A 20,705-nucleotide genomic window follows, 5' to 3' on the forward strand; every position below is an offset into this window, starting at 1 on the left:
CAGCTGCTCCGCGGAAGAAAGATGAGGCTTTCTACTCCCATAAAGATTTACACCCTCGGAAACCCTATACAGGGTCGCTATGGGTCGGAACCGACTCAATGGCACATAACAACAACAACAACATTTGCTTTGGAAGTATGAAAACAAGAAAAGTCAGTCCATCAGGTAAAACACTCTTCTAGGACTGAAATTTTAAAGGAAACTGAGAGCACTTTAGTATGCTCATTGGTGATTACTTTATCCTACCTGTGAGTGGAAGTGGGGGAAATGAGGCAATGAAGACATGGATTGAGTTTGACTTTGTTCCACTGGCTTCTATTGACCTTGAAATGAGACAGAAAAGAGGAAGGCTGGTTTGTCTGAAGTTTAGGAAGATGTGTGAACTCCTGGAGTCATGAGCACTAACCTAGCCCTAGAAAGCTAAGGCTGAAAGTGAAGGAGCCAACAGGTCTGAAGTGCAGGAAGGTGTGCGTGAACTCCCAAACTTGCAGCTAGTACCCATTTGACTTAGTTTGGATGGCTAGTTGACCAGAACTTGGCCTGAGGAAGATAAAGATGCTTGATAAAGTGAACAAGTGCAAATTGCTACAATTGACAAATTATACTTTTGCTTATGAATGCAGTGACTCAAAATTCCAACTGGGATGCTGCTGGACACCGGACTGTCACCATGAAGTTCAACCCTTTCGAGACCTCGGACGGCAGCAAGAACCGTAAACGCCACTTCAATGCTCCCTCGCACGTGCGCAGGAAGATCATGTCGTCCCCGCTGTCCAAGGAGTTGCGGCAGAGGTACAACGTGCGCTCCATGCCCATCCTCAAGGACGATGAGGTCCAGGTGGTCCGAGGACACTAAAAGGTCAGCAGATTGGCAAGGTAGTCCAGGTGTACAGAAAGAAGTATGTCATCTACATCGAGAGGGTGCAGCGTGAGAAGGCTAATGGGACAACTGTCCATGTGAGCATTCACCCCAGCAAGGTGGTTATTACCAGACTCAAATTAGACAAAGATTGGGAAAAAAATTCTGGAACGCAAAGCCAAATCTCGACAGGTTGGAAAAGAGAAAGGCAAATACAAGGAAGAATTTATTGAGAAAATGCAGGAATGAATATAACATGTTGTGGAACCACAGTTTAACCCTAGATTTCTAGCCTAGTGTGTGTTCTTTGGAAACTCTCCCAGATGACTTTGCAATATTTCATTTCCATCTTATTCTGTTCTTGATATGTGGCTCCATAAATCTTCCTTTGCAACTTTGATTACCAATATTATGAATAAAAACTGGAAATATTTCCTAACTGCAAAAAAAAAAAAAAATTCCAACTGGAATGGAAAGATTCTTCATGTCAAGGAACAAGCTTATTTCCTTAGTATAATGAGTTGTTGTTGTTGTTAAGTGCCATCAAGTCAATCCCAACCCATAGCAACCCCGTATAGGGTTTCCAAGGAGCAGCTGGTAAACTTGAACCACCAACCTTGCAGCTCAAACAACTTTACAGTCTGACGTATTAACCCACAGTGTTACATCAGGACTCCAATTAGTAGATAGGAACGAGAAATTTAGACATTGTCTATCAAAATCGTGGGGGGGGAGGGGCAGAGCTATGAAGGCATGAAGTGGCTGGCTTACAAGTTTTCATGAGTGTACTTGGTTTCTGAAAAAGGTGGGTAAGGTAGAATCCCTACTGAATAAAGTGCTTCTTTCCCAAATGGATCTGGTGAGAAGGAATGGGGAATGATGGTGATAGAATTTTATGACTCAATTGTGAGTAATTGTTAGCAGGGTTAATTGTGATTATCACAACAGTAATTGTAGATGCATAATTAAAAGTGGGAAGTAGTTAATCTTTCATTTCAGGAACAGGCAATCCCAGGACTATCAAGTAGGAAGAATATGAATGGAGCGTGAGATCCCTACTAAGAAAAGAGGCAACAGCAGAGACAGTGGCAGAGGTAGTGACATGGAGAGACAGAGCAGTTGTAGACTCTAGGCCTATGGACTAAGAAAGGCTGTGTGCCTGTGGCCAGGAGCCCGGCTGGTAAAGCGTGCCTTTTGGACATTTAAATGAATATATATTTTTTTGTTTTACAAGCGTACATCAAATATTTTTGCTTTATTCATTTGTAAAATATAAGATATAAATGGGGAGCCACAGGGAGGAAACAGTATAACTATTGTTGCAGGGAGGGAATTGTAATCCTTGAAATGAAACAAAGCATATAATTTTTTTAATGTAAAGCTGATGATCTTGTCTGTAAACTTTCATCCAATTCACATTAAAAAGTTTAAAAACAAAACAAACTTTATAAATAGCAGCAAAATGTTTTCTGATATAGTGCTGGAAAACAAGCCCCACAGGGTGAAAGGCATGCAAAATACTAGTGAGGAAGAGCTGCCTCCACAAAATAGAGTCTATCTTAATGACCTTTGAAAGAGCAAAGTTTTTGGGACCATTATCTGAAGATGGGGCACTACTAAAAATAAAAAGAAACAGCTGCAAACCTCCATTAATCATCAGAACATGGAATGCTTTAAGTGTGAATCCAGGAAAATTGATAGTAAAAGATGAAATGGAACACAAAATATTAATACCCTAGCATTAGTGAACTGGAAATGGGCAAGTATTGGCCATTTTGAATCAGACAACCACATGTTTTACTATGCTGGGAATGACAGATTCAAGAGGAATGGTGTCCCATTAACCATCAAAAAGAAAATTTTAAGATCTGTTTTGAAATAATATCTGAATGATATCTAAATGCCGATAAGTTAATACAACTATTATTCAAATTTATGTACCAACCAGCAAAGCCAATGATGAAGAAATTGAAGAATTCTACCAACTTCTTCACTATCATCAGTGAAAGCAAAGGGAGGGACAGACTGTAGGACAGACGGACAATTGCTCATGTGTAAATTCAATCTTAAACTGAAGAAAATTAAGACATGTCCTGGACAGCCAAAATATGACCTTAAGTCAAGTCATAGCCCACTTGAATTTAAAGACTATCTCAAGAACAGATCTGATACATTGAACACTAATTACTAAGGTCATGGGAGTTGTGGGATGACATAAAGTATATGGTATATGAAGAAAAAAAAAATACAATTATAAAGATAAAAAAGAAAGAAAAGACCAAAGTTGATGTCAGAAGAGACTGAAACTTGCTCTTGAACGTAGAGTAGCTAAAACAACTGGAAGAAATGATGAAATGAAAGAGCTGAACAGAATAATTTGAAGGATAGCTGGAGAAGACAAAATAAAAATATTATAATGAAAAGTGTAAAGACCCAGAGTTAGAAAACCAAAAGGAAAAACATGCTCAACATTTCTAAAGGCGAAAGACCTGAAGAAAAATATTCAGTCCTCAACACGAAATACTGAAGAATTGTATAAGCAAAATATGGAATGATATAGGAAACATCTAAAGAAGATGGAAGAAACATAAAGCCACTTTACCAAAAAGAATTGGTCAATGTTCAACAATTTCAGGTAGTAACAAATGACCAAGAACTGATGATATTGAAGGAAAAAGTTTAAGTTGCACTGAAGGAATTGGTGGAAAATGAGGCTCCTAGAATTGACAGAAAACCAACTGAAAATGTTTCAACAAAGTGATGTAGCACTGGAAGCACTCACTAGTCGATGCCAAGAAATTTGGATGACAGCTACCTAGCCAACTGACTGCAAGAGATCCATATCAGAATGTGGAAATTATTGAAAATATCATTAACTATACAAGCAAGTAAAATATTGTCCAAGATAATTCAAAAATGGTTGCAGCAGTATGTCAACAGGGAGCTGCCAGAAATTTAAGCCAGAATCGGAAAAGACATGGAATGAAGGATATCATTGCTGACGTCACATGGATCTTGGCTGAAAGCAGAGAATACTAGAAAGATGTTTACTTGTGTTTATTTAACTTTGCAAAGCCATTTGACTATGTGGATTAAAATGAACTTTTTATAACATCGCGAAGAATGGGAATTCCAGAAGACTTCATTGTGCTTATGCCAAGCCTGTACATACACCAAGTGTCCGTTGTTCAAACAGAACAAGAAGATACTGCTTGATTTTAAATCAGGAAAGATGTGTGTCAGGGTTGTACCCTTTCACCATACTTACTCGGTCTGTATGCTGAGAAAACAATCCAAAAAGTTATGCTATATGAAGAAGAAAGCAGCATCAGGATTGGAGAAAGGTTCATTAACAGCCTGTGATATGCAGATGACACAATCTTGCTAGCTGAAAGCCAAGAATACTTGAAGTATCTACTGATGAACATTAAAGACCATAAACTTCAGTATGGATTACAATGTCAATATAAAGGAACAGATATCTTCACAACTAGACCAATAAGCAACATCAAGATAAATGACCAAAAAAAAAAAGAAAAAAAGATAAAGATAAATGACCAAAAGACTGAAGTTGTCAAAAATTTCATTTTACTGTATCCACATTCAATGCTCATGAAATCAGCAGTCAAGAAATCAAATGACATAATGCATCGAGCAAATCTGCTGTGAAAAAACTCTTTAAAGCGTTAAAGAGAAAATATAGCACTTTGAAGACGAACATGCACCTGAATATGTATGTGAAAACTGGACAGTGAATAAGGAAGTCCTTATTATTATGCCAAGGAAGTCTGGAGAATTAAAGCATTTTAATTGTTGTGTTGGTAAAGAATATTGAAAGTACCGTGGCTTACCAGAAAAATATACAAATCTGTCTTGGAAAAAGTACAGTCAGAATTCTCCTTTGAGGTGAGGATACTACGACTTCATTTCAGGTACTTTGGACATTATGAGGAAGAACCATTCCTGGGATAAGGACATGATGCTAAGTAAAGTAAAGGTCAGTGTGAAGAAGAAAGACCTCCATTGTGATAGATTGACATACAATCCATTGACATGGGCTCCAACAATGGGCTTAAACATAGCAACAAATTGTGGGGATGGTGCAGTACCAGGAAGTGTGTTCTACTGTACACGTGGTCACTGCAAGTCAGAAATGACCCAATGGCACCTTACAACAACAGTAACTTAAGGTACATTACAATTTTTTAACCTTTTTTATTATGAATTGAGTGAATGTTTACAGATTAGATTATCAGCTTTACATTCAACAGATCATACACCATTTAAAGCTTCTAGTCATCAAAACATATTTCAAATAAAACGAAAATACAAACCACAAAGTAGAAGAAGGCATTTGTGATATGTAGTGTGCCATTGAGTCAACTCTGATTCACCTGTATATGGTTTCTAAGGAGTGGCTGGTGGGTTTGAACCACCGACCTTGCAGTTAGTGCTTATCTTACAGTGTCACGTCAAGACTCCAATTGTGATATGGAACTCATACGATTAATAAGTAGATAAGCCAATCGAATACAGGGGAAATACATGAAAAGGTATTTCATAGAAGTGAACATATGAGTAGAGAATGAGCAGATAAAATGTTTACTCTTATTAATGATTCAGAAAATACAAGTTAAAAACCACAGATTAAATACTATTTTACACTTACTAGGTTCGCAAAAAATTAAGAAAACAAAGATACCACATATCGGAGAAAATGTGGATTGATAAAATCTTATATCAATTGCATTTATATAAAAGTGCAAATTAGTATAATCATTTTGGAATATGTCTCACATTATCTTACAAAGTTGAACATTGGGATATCCAGAAATTTAATAATTCACTACTAAGTTTATACATTAAATCTAAGAAAATATTTGCACATAAACATCCAGAGACTCATACTTGCTTATAGTATCCTCGGTTACATTCAGTTGTACTGAACGCTTATAGTAAAGTTCTTTATAAGAACAGCAGCAACCACAATGAGAAGGCAACAACCCAAAGAAAAAAAGAGAAATAAATTGTGCTATATTTACACAATGGAATATCAAATAGAAAGACAAAAGAACGGATATAGCTGTACACACACAAAAATAGTCTTAAATGTACAATGTTGCATGAAAAAAAGTAATCTGAAAAACTACATTGAGTAAAATACCATTTTTTACTAAAAATGAAAAAACCTAATTATATCTTAATAGTATATGCTTCAATGGAGTCCTGGTGTGGTGCTGTAGGCTAAGCACCAAGTGCTAACCACAAGGTCAGTGGTTCAAATTCACCAGTCACTCCCCTATACAGGGTTGCTGTTAGTTGTAACTATCTTGCCAGCACTTCACAATAACCACCAAAGGAAACTTAAGGAAATTGGAATGAAATAGGGACACTGAGATTCGAGAAGGCTTCCTGGTTAAAAAAAAAAAAAAAAAAAGTAAGGTGATTTATGAATGCAACCCAGGATGCATCCGTGTTTAATTGATCACATTAATAAGTATATTAGTATTTGCTATCAAGTCACTTCTGATTCATGGCAACTTCAAGTGTGCGGAGTAGAACAAAACTCCACTGGGCTTTTCAAAGCTGTGACCTTGCAGTAGCAAACGACCTGGTTTGTCTTCCGAGGCACCACATGTAAGTTTGAACAGCCAACTTTTTGGCTAATCGTCCTGTCCATAACCATTTTCACCACCCAAGAAACCCATTAATAAATGCAGCTTAACTTAAGCAATTTATTTCTATGTATTCATTAAAAATAACGGGTTTTATCTCAATTGTAATTGATAAATATAATGTCTAAGAACAATTTACTAGGGCAAGTAAAAAAGTACTGCTATAAAAATCATAGAACATTTATTAAACAAAATATCAAAATGTGAAGTGATTGTTTCTCAACATATCCTCCAACTAGGTCTATGTTCTCCTGAAGGCAGTATTTCCATCTCTTTGACACTTCCCTGAAGAATTCTGTGCTCTTTAACATCAATAAAGCAGTTTGGAATCCTTCAGGGATTCAAATCATGTACTTTGAGATGTTCTTTGAGTTTGGGGGACAAATAGAAGTCTGAAGGTGAATGATCAGGGTTGTAGAATAGATGGAGTAAGGTTTCCTGATGAAATCCTTGGTACCTTAAACTAATGAGCCAGGTGCACTGTCGTGATGGAAACAAATTCTTCAGCACAACTTTTCTGGCATTTTTCTTACCAAAGAAGTTTATCATTTTCTTTAAATCTATCCATTAGAAACCCCCAGGGCTATTCTGTGTCCTTTGAGAAAATCTACCAAGATTGCCCCTTTAGAATTATGAAAAACAGTTGCCATGACCTTCTGAGCTGACCACTCTAGCTTGAATTTAATGGTCCCAGTAGATTCCCTCAGAAGCCACTGTTTTGATTGGACCTTTTTCCTTTTTTAAAAAGACACCTAGTGAGTCCTGGTACAGCGCTATAGGATAGAACTGGACTGCAAGGTTGGTTTCAAATGCAAAGTCACCAATTAAAATTTGGAAATCCTTTACAGGGTTGATATGAGTCGGAACTGATTTGATGGCACTTATCAACAAACAATGAGAGAAGGACAAGCAGATTGCTGAAAGAATTGTCTGCAGCCATCAACTGATTTCAGAGACATGTTTGTTGTTGTTAAGTGCTGTCGAGTCGGTTCCAACTCATAGCGACCCTGTATAGAGTTTCCAAGAGGCGGCTGGTGAGTTTAAACAGCTGACCTTGTGGTTCAAACCAACCTTGTAGTCCAGTGCTTTATCCCAGAGACGTATTTAACATGTTTTATTTGGAATAAACCCTTCTATGTCAGCACTCATACAGGTTCCTGGATAATATTGTAATCTCAATATTTATTTGAATGATTAAATTAAGGTAGGAATTTATTAAAAAAAAAAAAAAAGATTTACTATGAATTGGGGAAGGATTTACAGAGTAAATCAGCTTTTAATTCAATAATTTATACATGTTTTGTTTCATGTCATCAATTGCAATCCTGACCATGTAGCTTCACTTATCCACTTCCTCCCCAAACCTCAGCCTTTGTGGACCTGAGATAAAACTAGATGTTACGCAGCCACCACTACCAGCTGCTCAGAAAGGGATGACATGAGGGGGTCCTGGATAGTGTAGGAGAAAAATGTAGAACAAAAATCATAAAAAGGACCAGGATTACTGGTCAGATAGAGATGGGAAATAAGAATTAATGATTGAATAATTCTTACTTCCATGTTAGTATTAGCAAATTGCACAATATCTGTTGGTAAGGATTTATTGTTCTGCTTCTATACAAGTCCATAGGGCAGTAGACTATTCTAAAGAATTATAAACTTCATTCTTAAATTGATAATTCAAGAATAAACCTTTACTTGGAAATTAATTCTAGTATTCCCTATGTAACGCAGAAACATTATTATACCTCCTGGTAAACCCAAGAATGGTAAATTTTCCAATTGTTGTTAAGTGCCATAGAGTTGGTTTCAACTCACAGTGACCCTGTAAAGGATTTTCAAGGAGCAGCTGGTGGGTTTAGACCAGCAACCTTGTGGTGAGCAGTCCAGTGCTTCCAATTATGTGCTCATAAATGTATTTTTAACCTTGTTTGCTGTGCTACACAACTACTCTAAATGAATCACTGGATTCCAAATAGCAACTGCACACTTTATTTCAACAGTTTAGCAGGCACAAACCCAGTGCGACATTGTCAGGTACTTATTACTCCTGCATCTCTGCCTCTAACTTGTCTAACCCCTTTTCCATCATCTATGGGGGAAAAAAAAAAAAAAGGGATTCCCCTCTCGCCCATCTGTTTTGCTCAACATGAAGCAAAGTTTAGTGAATTGAGAGTGGGTAATCTAGGAATTTGCTCCCAGAGCTGTTACTATCTCAGGTTCATCACTTTGAATGTATAACTTAACCTCTTTGGACCTCCACTTCCTTGCATATAAAATGAGTGGTCTGTGAAAGATAATAATTGTAAAACTAAAAGTTCTACTTATTAATTGTAAAACTTATTAAGGCTTTACTCTTAGTGAGGAATTGTGCTCTGTCCTTTACATATATTACCGCATTTAAATGTAATTCTCCAGGTAAGTTTGAATGTGTATCAGTCAGGGCCCAGCAGAAAGTGGGTGGGTTGTTGTTCTTGTTGTTAAGTGTCATTGAGTCGATTCCAACCTATAGCGACCCTGTATAGGGTTTCCGAGGAGCAATTAGTTAGCTTGAATCGCCAACCTTGCAGTTCAAACGGCTTTGCAGTCTGGTGCATTAACCCACAGTGCCACACCAGGGCAATTTAAGGAGAGCTTAATAAAGTCGATACCTTAAACAGGTATGAGCAGGGTGTAAGAAAAATTACAAGGGATGGTGAGGTGTACACAGCTAGTAATGGAATTCCAAGACAGACCACCTATGTGAGAGGGCCACTTGAACAGCTACTACAATGCACCTAGCCCACGGAGACCCTGGGCATATCTGAGAATCACTCAACCTACACTGATCAAACCCAACAGGAAGCAAGAGGGCATGGGAGTATTCTAAAACCACCCACCCCAGTCTCTGGGGGTATAAAGCAGGATGCAGAAGGTGAAGAATGAATCTGACAGAGGCCACAGAAGATCTCCAGTCATATCAAGTAGTGTTATCCTGATTTTTATGTGAAAGACTACTGAAGTCAAAAGAGGTTAAGTGGTTTACTCAAGATCGCACAATTAGTCCAGGATGGAACCAGGATTTAGCCTCTTTCCATCAGACTACAGAACCTTGACTTTTGCCATTCTTCAGCCCCCCAGGGTCCAATTTTGTCCTTCCAGGTTTAGAAACCATAATTCTACTCTCTTCCTTAAACATACCTGCATGAGATGTCTTTCCATTTATAACATGAGCTTTGCAGAGACCTCAGTCATCTTGAAAATCCTAGTGGTCTCTGTGGTCCTTCTTCCTGTCCTCTAGTTGCAGCTTGTATCCTGACATGTGATTTTGATTTATAACCTTCATTGGACACTGGTAGGATAAAGTTGTTAGTTAAAGGAAAGCAATAGAGTTTATTATTTTTAAAATATTTTTTTTCTGACATATTCTCCAAATTAAGCAAAATTAAAGGATTTTTATTTTTCAAAGAGTAGTGTAGTAGGTAGCTTTGTTTGGGAAAGGGAATGAAAAGTGCGGATAAAGAGACTAAACTGGTGATTAGATTTTCCTATTCCATGTGATAAATGTGTTCAAGTTCAGTGTGGAAAAAGTGAAGAGAATGCAAGGTGTTTAAAAGAAGGGAAGCAAAAAACTAATATTAGACATATTCTTCAACACCATTATGAGAACCCTTCAGATAAGAAAAGGAAAGGAAATTCTCATAGAGTGAGTAGTCATGTGAGAATTAAATTTGCTTAAGAGGAAAGACTATAGTAATTATCTAAGGTCAAGGGGACCATCCCTAATCTGTCTGTTCCTCTGTCAAACAGAGATAAAAGTCTCACTCAAGACTCTTTGTAATAGGGAACTCTTCCTATTAGGTACAAGTACTTCCTGACCTGCAAACAAGTGGTGGTCCCAGAAAGTCTGTAACTCACTAGTTGAAAACATGAAATAAATCTAAGAGCCAGAGAGCTATAAACTGTGATGTAGGTCTGGAATAGCCTTCAATGCCCTTTTCAATCCAGAATCTAACTCAGCCGTCTTTGTTATTAATAGCAGTTAAGGAGGCTTTTGTGGATGAACAATGAGTGTTCTGGCACAGGTATGCCTCATCTTGAAGTCAAATACGTTTTGTTTTTCTTTTACACCTGAGTGGAAGATAACAAAAGGAATAGTTACATTTTCGGTTTGGTTTTATTTGAAAAGCTTCCAAGTCTTAGCAGAAATGCCTGCCCTTGAGTAATGAGATACCATGCATGACTTAAGAAAAAGAGCAATTTAATTATTTCAAAAGTCATCAAAGTAGGCAAAGTAAACCTGAGAGACCATTCTCAGTTATAACTTTACTGTGTTGTTAGTTCCCATCAAGTCGGTTCTGATTCATAGTGAACCTATCTATGCACAACAGAATGAAACACTGTATGCTGCCACCCCATCCTCACAATTGTGAATGCTTGAGCCCATTGTTTTTGCCACTGTGTCAATACATCTCATTAGGGTCTTCCTCTCTTTCACTTACCCTGCATTTTACCAAGCATGATGTCCTTCTCCAGGGACTGGTCCCTCCTTATAACATGCCCAAAGTATGAGAAATGAAGTCTCCCCATCCTAGCTTCTAAGGAGCACTCTGGCTGCACTTCTTCCAAGGCAGATTTGTTTGTTCTTCTGGCAGTCCAAGGTACTTTTAGCTAGTTGGTCAATAGGATACTTGAAGGACTGACTAATAAAAAAATTTCAAAAAACCTGGCTTATAGGATCTTTTCCATGAAAAATGGTTTTCCTGTTACTGAACCCTAACCAAGGAGGACTTTTTATAATATTTAATAATTAGCAGCAGCTTCACTATCTCTTGGTACTTAGTTGTTGTTGTTAAGTGCCATCAAGCTAGTTCTGACTCATAGCAACAAGATGTCCAACAGTATGAAATGTTGCCCAATACGGCACCATCCTTATAATCATTGCTATACGTTAACCCATTGTTGGCACCACTGTGTCAATTCATCTCATCTGGGGCCTTCCTCTTTTACGCTAACCTTTTTACCAAGCAAGAAGGAACTGACCCCTTCTGATAATATGTCCCAAGTACATGAGATAAAGTCTTGCCATTGTTGCTTCTAAGGAGAATCCTGGCTGTGCTTCTTCCAAAACAGATTGTTTCCGATCTTCTGGTAGCCCAAGGTATATTTAATATTATTGTCAATATCATAATTCAAAAATAATAACTCTTCTTTGGTCTTCCTTATTCGTTGTCCCACTTGCACATGCCTATGAGGCAATTGAAAACACCATGGCTTGGATCAGGTGTACCTTAGTCCTTTCTTTGCCTTTGAACACTTAAAAAAAGCTCTTTTGTAGCAGATTTGCTCAATGCAATATGTTTGATTTCTTGACTGCTACTTGCATAGGTGTTGATTGTGAATCTAAATAAAATGAAATCATTGGCCACTTCAATATTTTCTCCTTTATTGGAGTCCTGGTGTGGTACTAAAGAATAAGCACTGGACTTATAACTGCAAAGTTGCCAGTTCGAATCTTCCAGCTACTCCTAGGAAATCCTATACAGGCTCTCTGTGAGTCTGAACCAACTTGACAGTACTTAACAACAACATTGAGGTTGTTTATAAATTCAGTTGTGAGGATTTTCATTCTCTTTATGTTCAGGTGTAATCCACATTGAAGGCTATATAGTCTGGTCTTCATCGAGAAGGGCTTCGAATTCTCTTGGCTTTCAGCAAGCAAGGCTGTTGTTTCATGTGTTTATCACAGATTAGTAGTGTGTCTTCCTCCAATCCTTTTTTCTTATAGTCCTGTTTCTCAGATTGTTTGCTCAACATACAGACTGAAGAAGTATGGTGAAAAGGTACAACCCTGACTAACACCTTTCCTGATTTTAAATCATGTAGTAATCTCTTGTGTTTGAACAACTGCCTCTTGGTTTATGAACAATTTCAGCTTGAACACAGGTAAGTGTTCTGGATTCCCATTCTTTACAATGTTACCCATAATTTGCTAGGATCCACACAATTGAATACTTATGCATAGTTAGTAAAACACAGGGAAACATCTTCCTGATATTCTCTGCTTTCAGACAGTGCTGTAGGATAATGCCCTGGACCACAAGGTCGATTTCAACAAAACGGTTAGTGGTTCAAATCCACCAGCCACTCCTTGGATCCTAGACAGAGTGACAATGAGTCAGAAGCAACTCAACAACATTTAACAGCATTAACAACATCCCTCATTCTATGTCCTCTTTTGTACTGCTGAAAACACTTTTTAATTACCTTCAGCAAAATTTTATTTGGGTGTAATGAGGCGTTCTGCTCCCGTAAAGATTTACAGCCTCGGTAACCCTGTACAGGGTCACTATGAGTTGGAACCGACTCCACAGCACATAACAACAACAACAATATTATGATATTGTTTGATAATTTACCTTACTTTGAAAAGGACACAAATATGGATCTCTTTCAGTCAGTTGGCTAGATAACTGTCTTCCAAATTTCTTGGCATAGACAAATGAGTGCTTCTACGTACTTGGTTAGTGAATGAACATTATGTTATGGTGGAATAAACCACAAAACTAAACCAAACCCATGTCATCAATTCCAACTCATAGTCACCCTATAGGATAGAAATCTGGTCCATAGAGTTGTCAAGCTTGTAAATCTTTACAGAAGCAGACTGTCATATCTTTCTTCACAGAGTGGCTGGTGGGTTGCTGACCTTTTGGTTAATAGTCCAGCACTTTAACCACTGAGTCACTAGATCTCCATAGGGTAGAATGAGAGGAAAGAAATTCCAGTGAATAGTGTGGTAAACCACTGCTAGATTTCCCCTTTAACCTTTGTGTATATGTAGAAGTCAGTTTCTACTTTATGACAAATTGGGACTTGTTATTAAGTGCCCTGCTTCTGTTCTGACTCACAGCAACCTTGCATAGGGATTCCGAACAGTGTCTGGTGAGTTTGAACCACCGACTTTGCAGTCCAGGGCTTACCCTACAGAGTCAGGCAGGAGATAATATTGAGGCCCTCACATCTAGTGGGCTAGAAAGTTTAGATTTCTGTATTGTTGTTAGATGCTGTTGAGTCAATGCCAATTTAGAGCTAGGGTTTTCTACGTTGTAATCCTTATAGGAGCAGATCACTAGGGCTTTATTGTGTTGCATAGCTGCTGAGTGGGTTCAGAACTGCCAACTTTGGGTTAGCAGATCAGCGCTTAACCAATGTACAACCAGGGCGCCTTTCAATTTAGTTGTTGCTGTTGTTGTTATTAAGTGCGGATGTGTCTGTTAGCGACCCTGTATAGGGTCTCCTAAGAGCGGCTGGTGAGTTTGAACTGCAGACCTCATGGTTCAAACTGAATTTGTTGTCCAGTGTTTATCCAGGACTAAACGCCACACCACAGCTCAGTGGGTTAATGTGCCAGACTGCAAAGTCGTTTGAACTGCAAGGTCGGCGGTTCACGCTCACCAGCTGCTCCTCGGAAACTCTACCTAGGGTCGCTATGGGTCGGAGCTGACTCAATGACATTAGCGCCATACCAGGACTCCCAATTTAGCTAAGATCTGGTCATTTCCCCCAGGAATATCCCCCGACTGGGGAAAGGTTATTGTAGTTAAGTGCCATCAAGCGGATTCCAAGGGTCGGTGAACTTAAAATAAAGGTATTGTGGCATCTGATTGGTAACGAGGAGGAGAGGGTTGTTGAGGAGGAAGGTGAGAAAGGGGGAAAGGGACAATGAAAAGAAAGGAGAAAGAAAGAACTTTACCAGCTGACTTCCCTCAAGAATACACCCACTCTTGAGCTTCTGTTGTTGTTTTGTTTATGCAAAGTTAGCTTGGGCTAAGGCAGAGTGAGAGAGCAGAAAGATCCAGGCTGAGGTAAGCAAAAAATAAAAATAAATGAAAACACACACACGCAGACTCCTTTCGGTCCGGGTAATCCTGGTCCCGCAGACTAACTTTAAAATGAAAACACTCAGAGGCGGGGCGGGGTGGGAGGCCCGGCAGCAGCGGGGAGCATTGTTGGTGACTGGAAGAGCTCTGGTGAATATCAGGTTCGGATTAGTGACAACTCAGAAGTCACGCCGGCGGTTGGGGGAGGGACGTTTGCCAAGGTCTCTGAACTCAACGCAAGAGAGAACAGCTTCCCTCCGCGCGGGGCGGAGCTGGGCGTACCCAGGGAGACCTCTGTCCCGGACTGAGAGAGCCCCGTGGAGCAGACACCCCGCCCAGAGACTGAGTTTGTCAGCGATCATAAAATGGAAATTGATTATTCCAGCCACCATTGATTAGGGAAGAATGCTTACTGCAGCAACCGGGAAAAGGTTAAGAGGAAATTGACCTTCTTCTTAGGTGACATAAAGTCATTAGGTAAATGAGATATTCACACAGGAGTTTTAAAAGGTCATGCTCAATTTTTATTTGTAGCCTAGAAGATCAACCTACAGCTTCGGTTTAGGACCAAGGTGCTGTTTTCCTGGACAAGGGAACCGGCTTGAAGAGAACACTCTCGCTGCACTTGGCAGCGGCAAGGGTGAGGAGAAGTTATTGTCCTAAAAGAATCACTGTCGAGTCAGTGGAAGTCTTGGGTTTCGAAGCTTCTTACCTCTTGCCTAATCCACGTGTGTGTGCGTCTGTGTGTCCCTGTGGGGGTCTATGCTTCGCGACCGCGTCTCCTCAGTTCCATTGGCCAGCCAAGCAAAGGGATGCCGGGCAAAGACGAATAATTAAAAACCTTTACCCTACCAGAGCCGGCCACGTCTCACACAGAGTTAAAGTGTGTGTGTGTTTTAACGGAGAGTTATATTTATGCACATATTTATCCTTCTAATTATAGGAATTAATCCTCTTACTTATGACTAAAAGGTAACGTTGAAGAACGTCCCTTTGATGTGGAAAAGCATCATTTGTGACTCACATTTAGACTGATTAAGGAGTAATTGTTAAACGCTTTACAAGAGGAGAGTGTTTAATTGATGGGCATTCGTAATTTTACGGCTTAGCACAAAATTAAACGTAATTAAAAACTCAGAAATTCCAACTAATTTTCCAATTATTTTTATTGTCTGAGCTAATTGTTACACTAGGGTATCACTTCTTCCCCAAGGCAAAAAAAAAAAAAAAAAACTCGGCAAACGACTGTCCTCATCTTCCCCCTCCCTCCATCACCGCATGGAGCCCCTCCCTCCCCCAATGTAATTAAACGTTTCAGGCACTCTCCCCTCGCTCTGAGTTCCTGCAACACCTTTGGATGTGAGAAAGTGATGGCAGTTCTCTTCTGCAGATCATTACAGAAAAACTGGAAGTATCTGTAGAGGCTGATGAATTTCTTGAAGTAACACTTGTCATACATGGTGGAGAGATTAAAAAAAAAAACAAAAAAAAACAACTAAGTAAACATAGCTCTCTGGGGGGCGATCCCTCGATGCCTCTGCCTCCGAGTGTGTAGCAGGAGAGAGGTAACACACAAACAGACTAAGGAGATGTTTATAAACGTGCACACGAAGGCATACAGTGGAACACAGCAAACTTTCTTTTGCTTTGCAGTTTTTTTAGGGGCAAGGATGGGTATGAAAAAGTTTCTCCCTAGTATTCTTGATTTTGTTTCTGAATTGTTGGGATTGCGTAACACCAAGCTGTCTTTGTATGTAGCTTTTCTTAATGTCTAAGTAAACTTGTTTAAGTGCATTAAAAAAAATTTTTTTTTTTAAATGAAAGGCATCCAGAAGCAGCTCTGCTTTTCCTATCAGGTTTAGGAAGTGACCCTGGAGGGAAGGGAAGCATACATAAAATTAAGCTGAATATGAATCTACACATCTCAATAGTATCTTTAATTTTCTATATGATTTTTTAAATATAGACGTCTGTGGGTTCAAGTTATCCGACTTTCCCATCCACAGCCTCCCCCATGAAATAATTGATTGCTTGTGATCTGACATGCCAGGTGAAAATGGATAGAATTAAAACTGTCAATTCTGCTTCCAACTTGTGTCTTTCTATTGAGTTCAAAAGCTTTTAAAGGTAAAATGTTCCGATCATTTATATGTATTATTTCTTCTTCTATCATGGCTTTTAAGTAAAAAGAAAGAAAAAGGTATTTATATTTCCAAATTCATTTTCCCTGGAAGACTACAATCTTTCAGGTAATTGGATGATGGACTCTGACGCATGTGAGAACGTCTGCCCTGCAAACCCGGTTTACAAGAGCTCAGCCAAGGAGGTACAGTGAAATACGGTTTTTCCATTTTTTTTTCTACCTAAATGGTTCAGTTAGAGCTCAAAGGTAGATATTTAAACCCAAGAACTTCTAAGTGCTTTAATATAATATTGAGTAAAGGTTGGAGTAAGTGGAGTGGGAAAGAAGGAAAGGAGGTAGGCTCTTTGAAAGTTAGAAATGTTGAAAAGGATGTATAATCCAATATGGAAAATTGAAAAGAGTCAGTGCACATTTTAGCATAGGAAAGACTGATGAATTCTTTGAAGTAACTGAGACAGATTTTCCAGAGATAGGAAGAAAAAGGGAGATGGGGTGGGCTGGGGAATCCTAGGGTGGGCATTTGATGTAAATGAGCAAATTTGAAATGTAGTACAAATCCAGTATAGTAAAACTGACAGTTCTGACAGTATTGACAACATCAATATATGTTTGAACACTGTATTTTCAGACACTTAACCGATGAAGCAATAAAAAAAAATTTGACTACAATATTTCAAATAATCGACATTGATGCGTTGATACATCATTTTTAAACTCTAAATCGATCTATCACTCTAGAACCGGTCAATTTTAAGTGAAAATGGGCTGCAATTATTTGCATCTAGGCTAATGATGACCTAATAATAGTCTTCAATGAATTACAACCAAACTTCTTACTTCACTGGAGAAAGGGGAAAGCAATTCTTGGGGAAACAGAGCCTATGTTTGTGCCACCTCCGGCAACCCACACACTTCGGAATGAAGGAGAATTTCACAGTTAGGTAGGCATCTTTGGTTGATCAGGCACTGCAGGCTGAGGTCTCCTCACCTCAAGTAGTTGCCCACTAGGCTTGTGTTGGCATTGTGGTACTCACTTTTACTTTGCAAGGTCAAAACTAAATTTTACAACATGTGATCATAAACTTGAGTGAGGCTAATCCTCCCATGTCCTTTGCTTTAAAGGTTAGAAGAGAATCTCTCAGAGGGGTGACTGGAGACATGTCCCTGGCTCAGTGGGGGGGGGGGGAGGAGAAACTGAGAATTTTAAGACAGTATGGATGCCAATATAAAACAGCTAGTCTGAGTAGAATCTCTTCTTCTGTTTTACACCCTCCTTCCCGACACACAGAGCTGAGGGTTTACAAGCTACTATTTAAAAAAAAAAAAAAAATTAAGCCACCAAAATAAATAAATAAATAAAAATCGCTGGGAGAAAGAAGTGACGATGCTGATGAGAACTACACCCTCGGAAGCGTTCCTCTCCGCATCTCTGGGGCGGTTCCTTCCTTTTGCTTTGTCGGTTTCCAGTGAGCTTTCCTACTCATAAATTTCTTCCGCAGTACTCCTTCCACCCCAAGGTTGGGAGAGAAAATAAAACTAGCTAGTTAAAAATAAAAATCCTGGACAGACCCAGGCTGCAAACTCCAGCAGTCCATTGTGATCTCGGAGTCGGGCAAGAGATGGTGGGGGGTGGGGAGGGATAAAGTACTCGTGCCCCGGTGGCAGCTTTCGGTGCAAGGCCAGGTGCCGCACTGTGCTGTTTCCATCCCAGTGAAGCCCGACTCTCATAGGGATAGGAAAAGTTGCACTGAGACTTGGTTTCCTGACCGAAAACTTAGCTGGGCTCCACTACCCTGATTTCCAGTGTCAGATTTGTTTTCTCCAAACTTCATAAGCCCTTTCGAGCCGAGCCACCATCTGCTGAAACGCTGGGACTTAAACAACACATTAAGTAACATTAAGATGATAACCAGAGGCAAAGGACAAGTGTTCGACCCACGTTGGGTTAAGGAAAGAGCTCCGGTCTCCAGAGCATCGCCAAGTTTCAAGGGTTGTCAGTCAATGATGGGGTCGTTCTGAGCCACCTGCGTCTGATATGGTGGCGGGAGCTAAAAAAAAGAGTGTCAGGAAGGGAAAAGGGGAGAGTATAGGGTCGAGGTAGCCGAAGAGACATGAGAAAAATAAGCCGAGAGGAAGGAAGACAGCGCATCCGAAGAAGGCTAGGAGCGCACGACGCGTTTGGAGCCCCGCCAGATAGCGCTAGAGGGCTATTTATTGAGATTCTTTCCTTCTGTGAGACATTGAAGCAGCTAAAATTGGGGAAATTATAAATAAGAGGGTGGAAAGAAAGTACAATGATTTTCACCCCATCCTATTTAAATAACAACTTTATGGGGTAATGTATTATTAATTGGGGAGGGGAAAACATATGGTATAAAGTGTACGTGGGGAAAAGACCACATCCACCAAAAAAACCAATAAGCAAGCAAGCAAGCAAACAAAAAGGTCCCCTTCCCTTTAATGATCCCAACTAGGAAAAGCACAAACTTTACAGGTAAGAGAGGGAATGAAATTCTTCCTACACTAACTTTGAGAACTGCTGATTACATTGCTGCGAAGGTCAAAAACAGTTCACAAGGATGAGCCAAGGTTTATAGAGAAGAGATGTTTTAAAAGTAATAGATGTCTGACTGTACAAGGGAGGGGAGAGACGTAGAGGTAAACACATTATTGGAAATGCCAAATAAAATATGTATCAAAAATTCCAACTGTCATTCCACAGATCTGAAGCAGAAGAGAGCCTTTTTGCCTTTGTCCCAGAGACACTGGGATCAGAGTTGTTTCAGCAGAACTGCAATCATACTCCTTGAACAGCAGTTTACAAATAATCCAGGAAGCTTGGGGAAGACAGCTAAAGTACAAACAATCATTTTGGGGTTCAGCACCCGAAAAACCGTGCTGGAGATAATGGAGAGAAGAAGCTGGTGACAGTAACAGAGTCCAGAGAAAGAAATAAAATATTTTTTATCCTTTCTATTTGCTCAGATCAGTAATGGTAGAAGGAAATTTTCTTTCAAAAAATATGTTCAAGTATTGATTTTGTTTTTATCCTAAAATCCCTGACATCTCATCCATCTAGTTTCTTGTTTCAAAACTTCACTTTTCTTTTACCTGAAGGAATTTGTCTGAATCAAAATGATAATCCATACTTTTCTTCCAAACCAGTAAACAGAACCTCCATAAATAAAAATTAATCTTAGAGTCAAGAAAAATCTGCTTAATACAAAATACTTCAATTCAAAAATATTAATAACAAAAGTTACAAACAAGATTAAGGTTGGATTTGTTTGCTTCTCTAGCAAAGCATCAATTGTTCTGATGTAAGAAGACAAACAGGTTTTAATACACAGATTAACACTTGGGACCTCACCATCTTGAGTAATTTGGTTATCTGTGCTGAAGATCTATAACTTCCTACAAAATAAAAGCTGAATAAAAACAAACACAGAGACTCCTTAAGGAGCCTGGGAAAATTCACCTAAAATAGAAACTAGGTTCATAAATGCTTGTTTCAAATTAAATACCCTGCATAAATCCAGTGCTCTTTAAATTAAGGAATTATCACAGTATTCAATTATTATTTTAAAATCTTAAGTGTTATCTATAATAGAATTTCACGTTGGGATAGAAAAAGAAAAACACAAACCAAGCAATTCTCAGAAGTCTTGGGGATGCTTCAATAAGAAAGAGGTGATTAAAAACAGACTCGTAAATTTGAGAGGCCTGAACCCCCTCCCATTTGCCCCACCAGCTAGGGTCCCCTCCTTTTCACCTTTTTAAATTATTATTATTTAATTCTGTGTCCCCACCCCCACTCCGGAGCTAAATAGCCGATTTGGGATTCTGAAGGAATAGGTTTCAGCATCCATATTTGTTCTGGGGCACTTGTAAAATGCGATTTGTAGAGGGTCTTTAGTTCTCTGATTGTCTTTGAATTGTTTTTACTGAAACAGATCTTTTGCAGTTAATGAGTCCCCACGCAGCTGGACAGCTCCTCTCGGACACTGAGAGTTCTAACCCCAAAATGACCCCAATTTGACACCGCAAGATGAAATTTTACCGCCTGTTAAAACCATTTCCAGCCTGGGCAGAAGGATCTGACTGTTAACGGAGGTGTGTGCCGCCTCCTGAAACCCCCATCTCCAGCCTGTCCCTGGGGTGGGCCT

The 20,705-nt window shown here is 39.2% G+C and overlaps 1 pseudogene; it reads left to right on the forward strand.

Annotated features, from left to right (window-relative positions):
• The first annotated feature begins 670 nt into the window (after positions 1-670).
• On the forward strand, positions 671-1,108 carry LOC102832782 (annotated as a pseudogene).
• Positions 1,109-20,705: the final 19,597 nt, after the last annotated feature.

The sequence above is a fragment of the Chrysochloris asiatica genome, unplaced genomic scaffold, assembly GCF_000296735.1.
Source record: "Chrysochloris asiatica unplaced genomic scaffold, ChrAsi1.0 scaffold00004, whole genome shotgun sequence".
In the NCBI taxonomy this organism is placed as follows: domain Eukaryota; kingdom Metazoa; phylum Chordata; class Mammalia; order Afrosoricida; family Chrysochloridae; genus Chrysochloris; species Chrysochloris asiatica.